At 45.7% G+C, this 19,368-nt stretch overlaps 1 long non-coding RNA gene across 1 annotated transcript; it reads left to right on the top strand.

Moving 5' to 3' along the window:
• The first annotated feature begins 5,552 nt into the window (after nucleotides 1-5,552).
• LOC127298624 (uncharacterized) lies at nucleotides 5,553-6,941 on the top strand. Its single transcript, XR_007849989.2, has 3 exons — nucleotides 5,553-5,630; nucleotides 6,516-6,591; nucleotides 6,759-6,941. It is a non-coding gene; the product is annotated as an uncharacterized lncRNA (long non-coding RNA).
• The last annotated feature ends 12,427 nt before the right edge of the window (nucleotides 6,942-19,368 follow it).

Raw genomic sequence — 19,368 nt, 5'->3', positions numbered from 1 at the left:
CATGTTGAACTTGAGCTTTCCAAAAATGTTCTCTTCATCTTCCAAATTCCTTCGGCGAGGACGGATGCCTTCATCTCTTGCGGCTTGAGGTGGTAGAGGAGGTCTTCCACGACCAACTATAGCATTGGGGTGGCATTGAAATTGAACACTAGCTTCACTTGGTTCACGATGATGATGTTGTTGAAGATCTTGACGAGGTTGTTGAGGTTGTTGACGATGTCCATTGAGGGCCAACTCATCTTGAGCATGTTGCGGATCTCCTCTTCCATGTTGGTTATGGCGAGGATGATTTCGGAAATCACGCCGAGGTTGATCTTGATGACCTTGGTCTTGAACATCAACATGTGGCTCACGATGAGGTACCGGCTCCATGTTGTGGATGACGTTGTCGTGGGGTTGGTTGTCACGCCCATGGTGGGCATGGCGATCCACTTGATGACGATCTTGGTGTAGAACTTGTTCTTGTGGAGGACGTTCATGGGGGCACGCAGGCGATGGAATTCTCCTCGCCTAGAGTTGGAACGAGAGTCTTCATGACGAGCATGCGGGCGACGAGGTCGATGATGGTCTCCATGCCTTGAGATGGAGCTTGAGGACATATGGCGATCATGGGAGTAGTAATCTTGTGACGAGCTTGATGATGATGAAGTAGAGCGGTGTCGGCGATGACGACCCAAGTTCTTGATGGCGCGCCCGAGGCTATCCATGCGCCGCTCCATGTTCGCATCATTGGCCGCCACTTGGCCATGCAAGTTGTCCGTAGCTTCGCGAAGTAGGGTCATGTCTTGGTTGACGATGTTGAAGTTGTGAGTCACCTCCTCATATTGCTCGTCGATGCGTGTCTCGAATAAGGTGAGTTGCTCCTTGAACTCTTGGTGTTGCGTCCATAGGTTGTGTTGGGTAGCCAACCTCTCGGTGGTGCGTAGGACTTCATCCTCACTTGCTTCGTCTTCGTGCCTATCCATGATAGGAAGACAAGAACTATGTTGTGTATGTTAGTGGAAGAAGACTACCTCGCACTTTTACCTTGGTGAGATAGTATTGAGGCGATCAACCAAACAGAGAGCAAAACAAAATGTATCGGGTACATACGCAAAGCCACACGCAAAGGCTAGCAAATGTAGTGGTAGGTTAGAATGGTGGAAAACCAAAAGATGAAATCCAAAATTGAGTATGTTGTTAAAAGTGGGTAAGGTCCAAAAATCAAGTGTCAAAGTGAAGATCACTATAAACACAGAAAAGATGTGGAACTCACACACGAGATAAATGGGATTAGTGCAACCAAAAAGTGAGCGGAAAAACGTAAGAACCCGTAAGCAAGGGTGCTCGGTGTCACACTAACATAAGGAGAGGCAAAGCTTTGGTTGCAAACGGAGAGACAACAAGATTCACACGCGGCCTCTCTTCTCTTTTCTCTCTTTTGCTTAAAAGCTTTTTCTCTTTTTGTATTTGGTAGCACTTGCACTCTTTTGTATCTATGACGGCACTTGCACTCTTTTTGTGCTTTTTGTTTTCTTTCTTTTTGATTCACTATGTTAGTGTTAGCTTCGCTTTTGCTATTTTCCCACACACGAGTACTTGCTTAGAAGCTTGACTCCACACTACACACACCTCACAATCGGGGCCACGTGCAATGTCTCGCAACACTTGAAAAGCAATGCTCGATAGGAGAGGTCACAAAAGGACGAGGGGCTACAAGGGTAATGCAAGTTATACCTGCGATGGTGGTGGTGGTAATCGAAAAACGAACTCGGGCCGATACGGATTGGCGTCTGGTCAGGGGGCCGGTCGGACCGGTTTCTGGGCCGGCCGGTCTGGTCTGGGGGCCGGTCAACCGGTTTTTGGGCCGGTCAGCCCGGTCAGTGGGCCGGTCAACTGGTTTTCTCAACCGGCTGGTCGTGTTTCTCTCTCCTGTTCTTCCCCAAACAAAAACCAAAAGGTCAAATCGAAGGGAAACGAAGGGATTGGAGGCTAAAAGGTGGGGAAATAGTAGATCAACACTAAAAACACCAAATCCACGAAACAAAACCACTCAAAACGCAACAAAATCGTAGATCCATCCAAAGGAAATTTAGGGCTATTTTTGGAAAAGTTTTTAGAGACAAAATTGGGTGGGTGGGGGGTCAAAATCGCGGTAACGAAAAGCTGCTGATACCATATGATGTGGTCTAAGACCTAGGTTGTGACCCGATCTCGCGATTGACCCGAAATCAAGAGGGGAAAAGAGGGAAAATATGAAGAACGCGAAGAACACAAAGAACAAACACACGCACGCCAACCCGATACAATCGAATCTTACTCTCGTGGCTCCATGAACCGGAAGAGAAACGAGGTAGAATTCCGGCTGAGAGATCGGGGTTGGAAACGGAGACCGGTGAGGGAGAGAGAGTGGAGCACACTAGAATCTCACTCACAAATATCCAAATCCTCAACAAGAGTAGCCTTGATACAAAGGGGATCTAACCCTAGGGAGACAAAGCTCAAAAGTTGTTTTAAGCTCAGATTATGTCTAAAGAGTAAAAGGGGGCATCCTGGGTACTTATATAGGCCTACATGGCCCACAAGTCGAAGAGGCACAAAATTAACCGACTCAGGCAGTTTTGGTAGAGATGAGTCGTGAAATCCGGTCACGGAGCTGGTCCAACCGGACCTGGGGCCGGAGCGTCCGGTCCAGACCGGGCCAGGGACCGGGTAGCAACCGGAAGTGTCGTAGATGTCCTCCCGGTTGGCTCCGGTCCGCCGCCCGGTTGACGCCAAGGTGGATCCGGCGTGCCGCCCGATTGACCGGGTCGGGGACCGAGCTCGCCGGTCAGGCGGCCGGTCTGACCGAGCGCTGGGCCGGCCTGGGCGACTTCTTCTCCTCTCGCGCATGGCGTGCCCTCCTCTCCGGAGCCTTGACGCACTTCGTACCTAATAACACAAAGCATGTCGGCATGAGGTAGCAATCCATCCAATGGGGTACCGAGATCGAGGGTAGTGAGGAGCGAGTTCACCTTATCATTTAGCGCTTTAACTCGATCCCACGTCATTGGTCCACTTCGGGGACTTGTTGGTCTTGGTGTAGTGTCGTCAGTGAGCGGGGCTGTAACGCCCCACTTTTGCAACCTTTATTAATTGTCCTTATTTCAAAAATTAGGGGGAACAAAAACTTTTTCTAAAGACTAATTAGATGAATTGCCTTGATCTGTTTGTTAAGATGAATTGCTTTGATCTGTTGGTAGATGTATTGTCTTGTTTTGCTTATTGAGTTGTCTTGAGCTACCTCGAAGAACAACACCTCTAGTGGTTAAACAAGCATCTCACCAAATAAAACACATGTGTGGCTTAGGAAAAATTGTTTTCCTTTCTACTACATTAAACTCTTCTCCTGATGGCAACATGAGTGTGCATCCTTGATATTCCTCTTTGTGTTAGTCTAGCTCAAACCATCCTTGAATCCAAAATTTTGGATCATCTACCCCTCATCACATCATTCTCTTATACCCACTCATCATGGTTGATTCTGAAGACAAGTCAACAATCTGTTTTGGCAGGCTTATAAGTTCCAGACTTTGGCAGTTGATATCTAAGAAACCACCACTGTTATTGGTAATCTCAATACATGGATCCCATCTATGCAACACCCTCTTCAACCTCCACGTCTTGCATGTCTCAGTCTATCCTTGCAACACATATATTCCACTTGATCTTATACCCTATCCCGTGTTTCAGCACTAGATCACTTCTTCCTCTTTTACCTCTTGTTTTTATTTTAATCCAAGTTTAATCTTCACAAAACCAAGAGTGGGAATGATGGGTACATTTTGTAGCCATCATCTACCCTTGAGAACACTCCTGCCTAAATTAGTTTTACTCCTCAAAAATCCTATTGTTTTCCTTCTCTAGTTTTGATCACAAAACTACCTCTAGTTTTATTAAATCTTTTCAAGATATTTCTTCAAAGAAAACAAGAAACTGAAATGGGTTTTGTTTCTCATCCCATTTCTACCTAGTACTGATTTCTAAAACATTATTTTCTATCTTGCTTTCTTTTTAGAAAAAGGCTTGTTTATGATACCTATACCATTTCTTGTTTTCCCTCTTGCTTATTTTTACATTTGAGAAAAACTCTACTTTACTTGAGAAAGTAAGTGAAATATTTTGAACCCCTATGCTCCAACTAGTTTTATCTCAACACTTTCAAATTTCATTCCACTTGAGTTCATTCCCAATTGTCCCTAGACAATTGAGGTGTTTTAATATGCCTTTCAAATAAATCGTTTTCAAATGGCATCACTTGCACATCTTATGCACACCTCTGATCTACCACATTGTATTCCCCCATCCTCCAATTTTTGATCAAATGGATGATCATTTGATACTTTCAAATCAATCCCAATTGACCTCTTATTTGAAGAGCAACTTATATTTCATCATACCTATCTCACTCCTTTATTCTTTTACATCACCACCTTAACCTCATGAATTGATGATTTATGTCAATATATGCATCCTTGTGAGTATATGGCTACTTCACTTGGCCCAATTGATAATTTGATCAAGTGCTTTATTCCTCAACATTGGCACCAATGTTTATTATCACCTCTCTCCCAAATTTGAATACATCACCAAGCCACTTTTGGCTAACCATCCCAACACCCAACTTTGGCCGACATGCATGAAATGGCATTGCACTTTGCTTGTCCACTTGTAATGTGAACAAGTAGCCGGCCATGCCAAGTTCTTATCATGCATGAGCTGAAATTTCTTCATCTTCACTTCCTTCTTCCACAAGCTTTGCCTCCCACCTAACCCAATCAATAAATGGGCAGCCACCCACCTTAGCTAATCACAAAAGAGGCAGCCAACTCCCTCTCCCTTTATAAAAGCCCCCTAGCCGGCCACCTCCTCCACCTTTGGCCCTCATTTTTCTTCTCTCCACTCCCTCACACTCTTCTCCTCCACTTCCCCACGAGCTGCTACTCCTCCCAAGCTCCATGGCCGGCCATGGCCATGGAAAGCCACCAAGATGAAGCTCCCCTCCTCCCTCAAGCTCCTCCTCACCATGAGAGCATCCCTCTCACTCCCTTCTCCCCTAACCTTTGATGAATCTTGCTCTCTTTCTCTTTTCCCCTCTCACAAGATTGGATCTTGGTATAGGTGCATGTTGGTCCAAGCATGGAGAAGGTTGAGCAATCCTCAGATCTGAAGCTCTTGACCAAAGTTCGTCCAAAACCTTGCAGTAATTTCTGTAATCTTGCTGTTTCAGATTCTGGTACGAACTTGTAAAGTCCACCAAATCTCGTGTACAGCTTCAAATCAAGTGATTCAAAGTTCCGCAGATAGATATTGAAAAGATCTACAACTTGGCGTTGGTCTCATCCTCAAATTCGTTACGGATTTTCCTTTGTAAATAAAGTTCTGTACACATGCAAAATCACTGTTTGTTAGATTTGTCCCGTTTTACAAAACCTTTTTGAGAAAACGCAACTGTGGGTCAAAGCCCTCTTCAGTACCTTCATTTTGGCGTTGGTTTCACTTCAAATGACTTCCTGAAATTGAAATGGTTCACAGATCAAGATCTGGTCAGATCTGACTTTGTCGAATTAAACAAGGAGCTTGGAAACGTATTTTTGAATGAAACCAATTGGGTAAGAACCACCTTTCAATACCTTTCAGATACAGCTGACCTCATATTTTTATGAATTATGTACGATTTTTGGTGAATTAAACTTGTTCTGTGTGTTCTGCAGACATGGCTGTTAGCTTTTAAATCACCAAAAATCCATCTTCGAACCTAATTGAGTGATTCCAGATTTGTAGGACTACTGGATGTTTTCTTAATCATCTCAAACAAGTTTCAAACATTTATATGTTATGTAAGTCCAGAGATAAAGCAAATGGTAAAGACATGCAGTAACCTTGTCAATCCATTTGTGAGAGTTTCAGAAACAATTTGAACCCAAATCCAATTGTGTATGCATCTCTGTTTAAATATCTTTCAAATGCCAGTTGTATCATATTTTTAGGATTTTCTACGATTTATGGCTTACAGATCTTGTTTTCTGTACAGTCAGATTCAAAGAAATTCCTAAAATTGTAGGTTTAATATTTTTGGGTGATTCCAATTGGGTTAGTCTTGTATTAGTACTGGCCATCTAGGAAAAATATTATTAGTCTCTGTTCATGCATATTTTTTACTGTTAGTAATGTATATGTGTGACATGCATTGTTGGAGCAAAACTTTTTGGTTTATTTGAAAACTTTAACCACCTCTTCGTATTAAAATTGGTCAACCAATGTTTTGTGCCTGCAAAAAAAAAAACCTCTGCAACTTAACTTTAACTCTTTTGTTTTGCTTAAGTTTTCAAATGGTGGGGCATATCATTTGCTTCCTATTCTTGTGTAGTGTTATGTAAGCTTTATAAGATAGGGAGAATGATTGCCCGCTTTTCCAAAAAAAAAATCAAATTATAATATGAATGTTTTTGATGCCAAACTAATGCACTTGTCCTCTTTATGATGTTATCTACCAGGGGATGTTTGGTTTATACCATGGTGATAACCGAGAGAGGCAATTGCTAAGTTGTGATGCACTCATATCTCTACTAGGTAAATAAATGGGGTTTTCTAAATTAAAACTCATAAAGTTATTTTGTGGTATCTATAAGTCCTTTGTATAGTGTCCCTTATTTGATTGGTTAACTTATGATTGTTGCATGTTTGTTTTGTTGGTACAATGTGATTGATTGTGTTCCTTTTATATTTTCCGGCGATAGATGCGAACAATTCCGGAGAAGAAGAAGAAGTGGAATCGGACAAGGATTTTATTTATGATTGTTGGGATTCTTATATTGATGGAGTTGAAGAAGTCCGTGGACAAATAAGCCAAGACAAGCCATCTTTGATCTCTGATTTGGTGTCTAGTTGGGTGTCATTTGTTGATTCCCAAAGCACCTTGATTCTATGTGTGTTGTTCTCTGATACGGGGTGGCCTTCGGACACCACCGCCTCAAGACCGACAAGCCCTCCTCGTGGTCCAATGACACGAGCTCGAGCCCAAGCCCTACGCCAAGAGGTGAATTCGCTCCTCTCCACGTACTCCTTTGACACCCCTTTGGATGGCTTGCTACTTCATGCCAATACCCTATGTTCAATCAGGTACATCGACCAAGAAGCGAGCCATGAAGACCAAGCCAATGGAGAGAGAGCTGGAAATGACGAAGATGGAGCTACAGCTGCCAGGCCGGAACTTCCGCCCTCCAGGACCGGGACTTCCGCCCAGATGCCCTCCAGATGCTCTCCAGATGCCTTCCAGCGCCCAGCAAAATGGATCAGGCCGGAACTTCCACCCCGAGGGACCGGAACTTCCGCCCACCGGAACTTCCGCCCAAGTTCCGCCCAAGTTCCGAAAGTCGGCGAAAACCTTACTGGATGTTACTGCGGGACAATGGCGCAATTCCGGAACAAGGCCGGAACTTGGCCGGAACTTCCGCCCCGACCGGAAGTTCCGCCCCTCCAGACCGGAACTTCCGCCCCTGGCCGGAACTTCCGCCCAAGTTGACCGGAACTTCCGCCCCATCGAACTTCAGCACAACAGCACTTTTAGTTGTAACTTATCCCTTCGCCCCACCTACTATAAATAGCCTTGTTGGCTCAGATCTGAGATTAGACTTGATGTGAAATTAAACCTGAGCTTAGCTCACCCTTGTGGGAACCCTACCTAGATCTATGATCTTGTACCCACCCGGGCTCCTTATCGACTTGTCAAGATCTCTTTGGTGACTTCTACCGTTTGTTTGATCTTTTGCTTGCACTTCTACCTATTTGGTCTTTTGCTTGCACTTCTATCAACCTTCCGGTCTTTTCACCCTTCTAGATCTTGCGAGCTTCGATTTGTCGATCTCTTTGCGGGACTTCTACCGGAAGGTCTTTTCTCGCAACCTCTATCGAGTAGGTGTATCGGGCCTACGAGGGAAAACCGGTTTGTGTGCGTGTGTGTGTTGTATCCCCACGATCCCCCCTCGCGTTCTTCGTGTTCATCGCGTTCATCCACCTACCCCCCACGAGTTCCACCCAAATCCGTGAAGATCGGGCACATCCTTGGACTTAGTCCACACCATATGGTATCAGCAGCTCTTTGGTTGCCACGGATTTGACCCCCACATCCCCCAATTCCACCATTTTCGCCCAAAAATTGTCCAAAAAAATTTCCCAAAAAAAATAGCCCCAAATTGGCCTTGGATCGATCTCTCGATTTGTTGAGTTATTTCTGGTTTTGCTCCAATAGAAACTTGTCTTTGGTGTTGATCTGCAATTCCCCCACCTTCCCATAGCTTTTGGTGCCAAATTTTCCTCGAATTCGAAGGATTTCGGCCCGGATTTCCGCCCAAATCGACGAACAGCACACAGATCTGATTGCGATCGGAACTTCCGCCCGGCAGGACCGGAAGTTCCGCCCGGGACCGGAAGTTCCGCCCCTCAGGACCGGAAGTTCCGCCTGGCCGAAATTTTGACAGCAACCTTCGTTTTTCGTTTTGGTACTAACCCCCTTGTGTTTGGACTTCGGTTTGAGTGCCATTTCAGCTACCAATAAGCTTCCGCAACATCGACAACGACGACGGCACCCCGAGGATCCAAGCGGTTCATTTGACACCTCCACCATAGCAAGTTCAAGATCGTCGGCCACCATCATCAAGTGGTATAACTTGCTCCTAACTTGTAGCCCTAGCATCTTTTGCGTACCTTTCCTATCGAGAGTGGCTTTCTAGTGTTGCGAAGCATTGCGCAAGCGTCCCGACCGTGAGGGTGTGCGTGTGTTGAGCAAAGCTTTGAAGCAAGCTCGTGTGAAAAGATAAGCAAAAGAGTGTGACATACTTACATAGATAGTAGTATCCTTACATAGTGAAAAGAAAAAGAAAAATACAAAAAGAAAAAGAAAAAGTGTGTGAGTGACACCTATACACAAAAGAGTCCAAAGCTTTTAAGCAAAAGAGAGAAAAGAGAAGAGAGGCGTCTTGCGCAAATCTTGTTTCTTCTCAATTTTGCAACCAAGCCACGGTCTCTCTTGTGTTGGCGTGACACCGAGCTAGTAGTCTTCGTTAGGACCATTTTGTTCTTGCTCATTTTCCAAGTCGCGCTAACCCCATTTTGTCCCACGCGTGTGTTCCTCATTGTGTATGCCTTTTGTGATCACCGCCTTTGACTTGTGACTTTTGGATCTTACCCACTTTTGACAATAGACTTTTCGTTTGGTTCTTCCATTTGGCTTTCCACATCCATACCTAACACCATATAGAGTTTTTGTTTTTGTGTGTGTAACCGGTTGTTCCTCAACTTGATACACCCTTTCGATTTTGGTTTGCAAGTTTTGACATTCTTGGTAGTCTTTCCTAACCACCCACCACATAGTTCTTGTTTTAGTTGTAACCATGTCTAGTGGAGAAGGGAACCAACTACCGATGATGCGGCACCAACATTGGATAGCTACTCAAGTCGTACACGCCAAGCTAAATCAATTTGAAGCCATGCTCAAGGATACCAATGTCCGCTATGAAGAAAGAGCTCAAGTGCAAAGGAACGACCTCAATAATCAAGTGCAAGACCTCAATGAGAAGATTGAAACTCAAGGCAATGAGTTGAAGGCCACACTTGCCATACAAGGTCAAGAGACAAGGGAAATGAAGACGGCGTTGGACAATATCCTCCACACACTCAACCGCCAAGAAGAAAGAAGACACCACTCAAGGTCTTCGCGCTCTCATAGCTCAAGGTCAAGAGCTCCTACACCATCTCGCCATGATTCTAATGAAGACCCACGCCACCATAATGTGGATGTCCAAGTGCTTCACCAACAAGCTCAAGAAGCGGAGCAAGCTCGACTTCGACTTGTCCAAGAGCGTCAACGCCTTGAAGAAGAGCGCCTTCACCAAGAGAATCTCAATGCTCAATTCCAACAAGAGCAAGAACGCCTTCGCCATGATCAAGAGCTAGTTCGAGCAAGGGAACAAGAGCGCCTCCGCAATGAACAACAAGCACTTGAAGAACAAGAGCGGCAACAACAAGCACAAGAAGCTCAAGCTAGAAGACAACGCCTTCATGATGAAGAAGCGAGGCAAGCGCGCCAAGAGCGCCAAATCATCAATGTTGTTCATCCTCAACGCCCTCAAGGTCAAGATAATCGCCGCCATCATGATGATCGCCCTCATGCTAGAAGACCTCCTCCAAGGGCACGAAATGAAGAATCAAGTCATCACCAAGCATCAAGTGAAGAAAGTGTGATGCCTCGACGACGCCACAACAATGATGATCAAGATGAAGGTCATGGAAGACCACCTCCTCATCAACAACATAGCAACAACAATAGAGATGCTCAAGGTCCACAACATCCACCTCAACAACGTCAAGATATTGGTGAAGAAAGACCACCTCCTAGGCGCAATGACCGCAATGAAGAGGAAATCTTTGGGAAGCTCAAGTTCACCATGCCCAAATTCCACGGAGAAGAAGACCCCGATGCATACCTCTCTTGGGTTCTCAAGGTTGACAAGATATTCCGCATACACAACTTCTCCGAAGCAAAGAAAGTGGCCATGGCATCACTAGAGTTTGAAGGGTATGCAAATGTTTGGTGGGAAGAAGTGAACAAGAAGCGTGACAAGGAAGATCTAGACCCCATTGCTAGATGGGAAGAGATGCAAGAAGTCATGCACAAACGCTTTGTGCCCAACCATCACAAACGCGACCTCTTCAACAAGCTTACCCAACTCAAGCAAAGCTACAAGTCCGTTGAGGAGTACTACAAGGAGATGCACATGACCATGATGAGTGCCCATGTGGACGAGCGAGAAGAGCAAACAATGGCAAGATTCTTGAATGGATTGAACATTCCCGTCAAGAGGATAGTGGAATTCTTGCCTTACACCAACATGGTTGAATTGCTTCATCAAGCTACAAGAGCCGAGCGCCAAGTGCGAGAAGACATAGCAAGTGCAAAAACAAAGTCCTTCTTCGCCGCGCGCAATGCAACAAATACCTCCTCAAGCATCAAGAACACAAGTGCTATTGCTCCCAAGGATCCTCCTAAGCAAATGAAGAGTGCCTTCAAGACAACAAGCTTCAAGCCGGATCAATCAACTATGTCCTCCAAAGCTTCCACGGGATCTAGTAACATCACATGCTTCAAGTGTGGAGCTCAAGGACATAAATCCTTTGAATGCAAGAACACAAGAGTTATGATAACTCGAGATGATGGAGATGTGGAGTACTTGAGTGAAGGCAAATATGAAGCCTTGGTACAAGCCGCAACCAATCATGAAGATGATGACTTGGAAGACCAAGAGCAAGTCCTATGTGTGCATGATGCAAGCCCGTCCCTTGTGGTGACCAAAGTGTTGACAACCCATGCACTTCCCAATGAAGATCAAAGGTGCAACATCTTCCAAACAAGAGCCGGAATCAATGGCAAGTCAATAAAGGTTATCATCGATGGAGGGAGTTGCCACAATCTTGCAAGCACCGAACTATGCTCCAAGCTCAACCTCACACTCCGGAAACACCCCCATCCTTACCATGTGCAATGGCTAAGTGACAATGGAAATGTCAAGATACAACACACCGTCTCCGTATCCTTCAAGATTGGCGCCTATGAAGACAGCGTTGATTGTGATGTAGTGCCCATGACGGTGTGCCACATGCTACTTGGTCGCCCTTGGCAATATGACAAAAGAGCAAGCCATGATGGCTACACAAATGCCTATAGCTTCAACGTCGGCGACAAGACGTTCATCCTACGCCCAATGACTCCTAGCCAAGTAATTGCGGACAATGCAAAGGCTTTAGCGAGGGCTAAGGAAGCTACCATCACTAGTGAGATGAGTGGTGAGAGAGTGACCCACCAAAAGGAAAGTGAGCGCCACAAGCCATATATGAGTGAGATGAAGAGTGTCCTCATAGCTACCAAGAGTGAGATGAGAGAATTGCACCACAACCCATCCACCATATTACACTACGTGCTCATTTGCAAGGGACCATCCTCGGAGACTAACAACTTAACAACACTTCCTTCGTCTTTGTTGTCTCTTTTGAAGGAGTTCCAAGATGTCTTCCCCGACGAGCTTCCTCATGGACTACCACCGCTTCGAGGGATTGAGCACCGCATCGACCTCATACCCGGCGCTCCTCTACCAAACCGCGCCGCCTACCGCACCAACCCCGAAGACACAAAGGAGATCCAACGACAAATACAAGACCTCCTCGAAAAAGGGTATGTTCGTGAAAGCTTAAGCCCTTGTGCGGTTCCCGTGATTCTTGTTCCTAAACCGGATGAGACGCAACGAATGTGTATGGACTGTCGCCCCATCAATGCCATTACCGTTCGCTACCGCCATCCCATTCCGCGTTTAGATGACATGCTTGATGAATTGAGCGGTGCCACGATTTTCTCTAAGATTGATTTGCGTAGTGGCTACCATCAAATCCGCATGGCAATAGGTGATGAATGGAAGACGGCATTCAAGACCAAACTTGGTCTCTATGAATGGCTTGTCATGCCATTTGGCCTTTCAAATGCTCCATCTACTTTCATGCGACTCATGAATCACATCTTACGTCCTCTCATTGGCAAGAGTGTGGTTGTCTATTTCGATGATATTCTCATTTATAGCAAAAACCTCGAGGACCATGTGCAACATGTGAGAGAGGTCTTGTGCATCTTGCGTCATGAAAAGCTTTATGCTAACCTCCCCAAGTGCACCTTTGCCCAAAACAAGTTGGTTTTTCTTGACTTCGTGGTTTCCGCTAATGGTATTGAAGTTGATTCTTCTAAGGTTGAGGCCATCCAAAATTGGCCCACTCCTACCAATGTTGCTCAAGTCCGAAGTTTCCATGGACTTGCCGGTTTTTACCGCCGCTTTATGAAAGATTTTAGCACCATTGCTTGCCCTTTGAATGAGCTTACCAAGAAGAATGTTCCGTTTGTTTGGGGCAAGGCCCAACAAAATGCTTTTGATGAGTTGAAGAAACGCCTTACCGAGGCACCACTCCTTGTTCTTCCAAACTTTTCCAAAACTTTTGAGATTGAGTGCGATGCAAGTGGACTCGGTATTGGTGGAGTGCTTATGCAAGATGGAAAACCCGTGGCATACTATAGCGAGAAGTTAGATGGCGCACGCCTCAACTATCCTATATATGACAAGGAACTTTACGCTTTGGTTCGTGTTGTTGAAGTTTGGCAACACTATCTTTGGCCAAAAGAGTTCATTATCCACTCCGACCATGAGTCTTTGAAATATTTGAAAAGTCAACACAATTTAAACAAAAGACATGCAAAGTGGGTTGAGTTCATTGAGTCCTTTCCATATGTGATCAAATACAAGAAGGGCAAGGACAATGTTGTGGCGGATGCTCTTTCCCGCAAACTCACCCTCTTACTCACTCGCTTGGATATTAGTGTTTTGGGTCTTGATGAAATCAAAGATTTATATGCTTCCGATGCTTTCTTTGGCCCAATCTTTGCAAAGTGTTCTAGTGAGAAGGGCATCGATGATTTCTATTTGCACCAAGGATTCTTGTTCAAGGGCAACAAACTTTGTATTCCTATGTCTTCGCTTCGCCTTTTGCTCTTACAAGAATCGCATGGTGGTGGTCTTATGGGACACTTTGGACGAGAGAAGACATATGCCATGCTCTCCACTCACTATTATTGGCCAAGAATGTACCGCGACGTGGAGCGCCTTTGCCGACGGTGTACAACATGCTTACAAGCTAAGTCTACCTCCAACCCTTATGGTCTTTACACTCCATTGCCTATTCCATATGCACCATGGACCGATATTAGCATGGATTTCGTTCTAGGCTTGCCTCGCACTAAGCATGGTCATGATTCTATATTTGTGGTAGTGGATAGATTCTCTAAGATGGCTCATTTCATACCTTGCCATAAGAGCGACGATGCTTCACACATTGCTTCATTGTTTTTCAGGGAAATTGTTCGCCTACATGGAGTACCGCAAAGCATTGTGTCGGATCGAGACGTCAAGTTCATGAGTTATCTTTGGAATTCGCTCATGGCAAAGTTTGGAGTGAAGCTCTTATTCTCATCATCCTCGCACCCACAAACGGACGGCCAAACGGAAGTGGTCAATAGAAGCCTATCCTCTCTTCTACGCATCCTCGTGAAGAAAAACTTGAAGTCATGGGAAGAGTGCCTTCCACACGCGGAGTTCGCCTACAACCGCGCCAAGCACTCGACAACATCAAGGAGTCCCTTCATGGTCGTCTACGGGTTTGAGCCACTCACGGCACTCGACATACTACCACTTCCACTTCATGAGCGGACAAACATGGACTTCGACAAGCGCACCGCCGCCGTGAAGAAGCTACATGAAGATACAAGGGCAACAATCGAGCAACAAGTTCTTCGTCAAGCAACACGCCTCAACATGAAGAAAAAGGCACTGATCTTCAACGAAGGGGACCTAGTGTGGATACATCTTCGCAAGGACCGTTTCCCTCAAGAAAGAAACTCCAAGCTCAAGCCCCGAGGTGATGGTCCCTTCAAGGTCCTCAAGCGAATCAACGACAACGCCTACGTCATCGACATACCAACATCCAAGTACTTGGTGAGCAATACATTCAATGTGTCCGACCTCTCGCCATACCATGAAGATGAAGAGACGTTAGAGTCGAGGACGACTCGTTCCCAAGGGGGGGGAGATGATATGGGGTGGCCTTCGGACACCACCGCCTCAAGACCGACAAGCCCTCCTCGTGGTCCAATGACACGAGCTCGAGCCCAAGCCCTACGCCAAGAGGTGAATTCGCTCCTCTCCACGTACTCCTTTGACACCCCATTGGATGGCTTGCTACTTCATGCCAATACCCTATGTTCAATCAGGTACATCGACCAAGAAGCGAGCCATGAAGACCAAGCCAATGGAGAGAGAGCTGGAAATGACGAAGATGGAGCTACAGCTGCCAGGCCGGATCTTCCGCCCTCCAGGACCGGAACTTCCGCCCAGATGCCCTCCAGATGCTCTCCAGATGCCTTCCAGCGCCCAGCAAAATGGATCAGGCCGGAACTTCCGCCCCGAGGGACTGGAACTTCCGCCCACCGGAACTTCCGCCCAAGTTCCGAAAGTCAGCGAAAACCTTACTGGATGTTACTGCGGGACAATGGCGCAATTCCGGAACAAGGCCGGAACTTGGCCAGAACTTCCGCCCCGACCGGAACTTCCGCCCCTCCAGACCGGAACTTCCGCCCCTGGCCGGAACTTCCGCCCAAGTTGACCGGAACTTCTGCCCCATCGAACTTCAGCACAACAACACTTTTAGTTGTAACTTATCCCTTCGCCCCACCTACTATAAATAGCCTTGTTGGCTCAGATCTGAGATTAGACTTGATGTGAAATTAAACCTGAGCTTAGCTCACCCTTGTGGGAACCCTACCTAGATCTATGATCTTGTACCCACCCGGGCTCCTTATCGACTTGTCAAGATCTCTTTGGTGACTTCTACCGTTTGTTTGATCTTTTGCTTGCACTTCTACCTATTTGGTCTTTTGCTTGCACTTCTATCAACCTTCCGGTCTTTTCACCCTTCTAGATCTTGCGAGCTTCGATTTGTCGATCTCTTTGCGGGACTTCTACCGGAAGGTCTTTTCTCGCAACCTCTATCGAGTAGGTGTATCGGGCCTACGAGGGAAAACCGGTTTGTGTGCGTGTGTGTGTTGTATCCCCACGATTCCCCCTCGCGTTCTTCGTGTTCATCGCGTTCATCCACCTACCCCCCACGAGTTCCACCCAAATCCGTGAAGATCGGGCACATCCTTGGACTTAGTCCACACCATTCTCTCTATATTTGTTGTCTATGTATGGTTGCTAGTGGAGTACTCCCTAGTGGTGATACTCCACTATTGTCCTTGTGATTATGGGATGCATGGCATCATGGTCATGCTATTCCACTTGGTTATCTTGTATGCTCAACATGAGCATGTCTCATTCCAAGATAGTGACTTGCACCACACCCACTCCCTTGTTGTATAAAGGTATCAATGTAATGATCTTGGTGTATTCTCAACTTGAGAGGAGTATGCCATGTACCCCATTAGAGAGTATGTTGGATAGTGATGTTTCATTATCTAAGTTTGATTATTAGCCCCTAAAATCTGAGAATACATTTCTCCTTGTGTTGTCTTAATACATGCTTACCTTAAGCAAGTATGATCCACACCATTACCCCCTTTTTACACCATCTATGGTGTGATGACTCTCATCTCGACCATAGTGCCATGCTAGTTAAACTCATGAAACTATAGGTTGGGAACCCCTCAAGGCTTACCTTGTTGTAAATGTTTGATAAAAACCTTGGGTAAGTTAACTCTACCCGAGAGAAGGTTTTTGGAAGAGCAAATGTTTTGAACAAGGTTGTTCGGAGGTGTATACCTTGGGTAAGTTAACTCTACCCAAGTGTATGTTTTTGGAAAAGAAAATGTTTCGAACAAGGTTGTTCGAAGGAATATGGTTGGTTGTTGGCAAACAAAGGAAGTGTGTGGGTTATGTTTTCAAAAGGAGCACTGCGTATAAGTGTTCGCCATCCCTAGTTTTTATCGTGCAACCACACTACCCTGGTGTGGGATGGGGCTTAGCCCGTAGTTTGTTGAAGCTGGCATGGGAGACCTCACAACTTTCTATAGGGGTGGATATGGCCCCTGAAGCCGGGTTGCACTCTGGAGGAGGCAATACACTGTATTAACTGATAGCCGGACGATTACTGAGGGTCTTCTGCCATGGCGCTGGAGATACGCTCAAAAAAGAGGTATGCTGCCGGGGTGCCGGGAAGGGTTAAGCCCGCAGGGAAGGACTCATGCCAGTGGAGACAAGCGAAAGGTTATGTTCGGGTATCCGTCGTGGCATAGCTATGCGGGGATGATGCCCACACGATAGGTATTCGGATAGTTGCGGGGAAAGTGTGCAAACTCTGCAGAGTCAAATCTATTCGAATAGCCGCGTCCGCGGTCATGGACAAGTTGAAATGGCCATACTTAACCTGGGCTTGAGTTTTGTTTTGTTAAATGCTTTACAAAGGAAATGTGTGTTGGATGTACCGGAAGGGTACGGGAAAGGCGTGTGTCGACCATATGGAGATGGTCATGTGAAGATAAAGCAAAGTGGGGGACTTCTCCTAGTGTTTCATGTAGAGGAACTCTTCTTCAATAAAGATATAGAGATGTCATAGGACTTCCCTAGCATCCACATCAAATGAGATGGCGGTATGCTAACTCTTCTCCAATAAAGATATAGAGATGTCATAGGACTTCCGTAGCGCCCGCATCACTTGAGATGCCGGAACGCTCCCTATTCCCTAAAGATATAGATATATCATAGCTATCTTTTGAAGTGTCTTCTTCAATAAACATATAGACATGTCATAGTACCACTTTAGTGTCTCCATCAATTGCGATGTTGGGATGCTATATCCACAAGCGAAACTGATTCTCTTTCACATGCTATATCCACAAGAGAAACTAATACTCTTGTGCATGCTATATCCACAAGAGAAACTGTTCTCTCTACCTTGTCTCAATAGTTAGATCTTCTTAGTACCTTCTTGATGGTTTGCGAGTACAATTCCAATGTACTCACGGCTTTGTCCCTGGCTATTTACTTGGCCAGACTTGGAGGAACACGACGGATGAAGAAGGAGTTGGCGATGTCTATGCGAGCTAGGAACGTCTTCCCAGTCAGTTGCCTGTAGGGTTATGGCAGATGATTTGGTACTGCGTTGCTGAAGTGATGATGCTACTCTGATGTTTAGTTAGGCCCTTCGAGGCTATTATGTAAGTATTGGTCATGCGACCATGTTGTAATTTTCTTATTCCGCTTTGTAATGGATGGTGTAATTTGATATCAATTCGGTTATGTGTTCACGGCGCACTGATCATGGGATCGTGAACTGTATACATAACAAGGATTTTGGACAGCTAGTCCGGGGTCCCTACAGGGGCTACATCATCTCCCCCCCTTGGGAAAGAGTCGTCCTCGTCTCGTGCTCCTCCTCATCTCCATGATAGGGCGATAAGTCCGAGATGTTGAACGTGTTGCTCACCAAGTACTTGGAGGTCGGGATGTCGATGACGTAGGCGTTGTTGTTGATGCGTCTGAGGACCTTGAATGGGCCATCTCCTCTTGGTTTGAGCTTTGAGTTGCGTTCATGAGGGAATATTTCCTTCCGGAGGTGGATCCAAACGAGGTCGCTTTCTTCAAATATTCTTTCCTTCTTCTTGGCGTTGAGGCGGGTAGCTTGGCGTAGGACATGTTCTTGAATGGTTGCTCTTGTGTCTTCATGTAGCTTCTTCATGATGGTGGCCCACTTGTCGAAATCCATGTTCGTTCTCTCATGAAGAGGTAGTGAGAGTATGTCGAGTGCCGTGGGTGGTTCGAAACCATAGACAATCATGAACGGACTCCTTGATGTCGTGGAGTGCTTGGCTCGATTGTAGGCGAACTCCGCGTGGGGTAGACACTCTTCCCATGACTTCAAGTTTTTCTTCACTAGTATGCGTAGAAGAGTTGAGAGGCTTCGATTGACCACTTCCGTTTGTCCGTCCGGTTGCGGGTGTGAGGATGATGAGAGAAAGAGCTTCACTCCAAAATTTGCCATGAGCGACTTCCATAGATAGCTCATAAACTTGACATCTCTATCCGACACAATGCTTGCCGGTATTCCGTGTAGGTGAACGACTTCCCTGAAAAACAACGAAGCAATGTGCGAAGCATCATCTGTCTTATGGCATGGTATGAAATGAGCCATTTTAGAGAACCTATCCACTACCACAAAGATTGAATCATGCCCATGTTTTGTTCGTGGTAATCCTAGGATGAAATCCATGCTTATATCCGACCATGGCGCATATGGAATAGGTAAGGGTGTGTAAAGACCATAAGGGTTGGTGGCGGACTTAGCTTGAAGGCATGTAGTGCAACGGTTGCATAGGCGCTCCACATCTCTCTTCATCTTTGGCCAATAGTAATGAGTGGATAGCATCGAGAGTGTCTTGTCACGTCCAAAGTGTCTCATGAGGCCAACTCCATGTGACTCTTGCAAAAGCAACTTTCGAAGAGAAGACTCGGGTATGCAAATCTTGTTAGCTTTAAACAAGTAGCCATCGTGCAAGTAGAAATCATCAAATCCTCGTTCAACGAAACACTTCTCAAATATTTGTGCAAAGAAAGAATCGGAAGGATAGAGTTCTTTGATCTCTTCAAGTCCCAAGACATGAAAATCCAAACGAGTAAGCAAAATGGTGTTTTTGCGAGAAAGAGCATCCGCCACTACATTATCCTTGCCCTTCTTGTATTTGATTACATACGGAAAGGACTCAATGAACTC

Source organism: Lolium perenne, chromosome 1 (assembly GCF_019359855.2).
Source record: "Lolium perenne isolate Kyuss_39 chromosome 1, Kyuss_2.0, whole genome shotgun sequence".
Lineage (NCBI taxonomy): Eukaryota > Viridiplantae > Streptophyta > Magnoliopsida > Poales > Poaceae > Lolium > Lolium perenne.
Note: the sequence above shows the minus strand (reverse complement) of the source record. Positions and strands in the feature narration are given on the sequence as shown.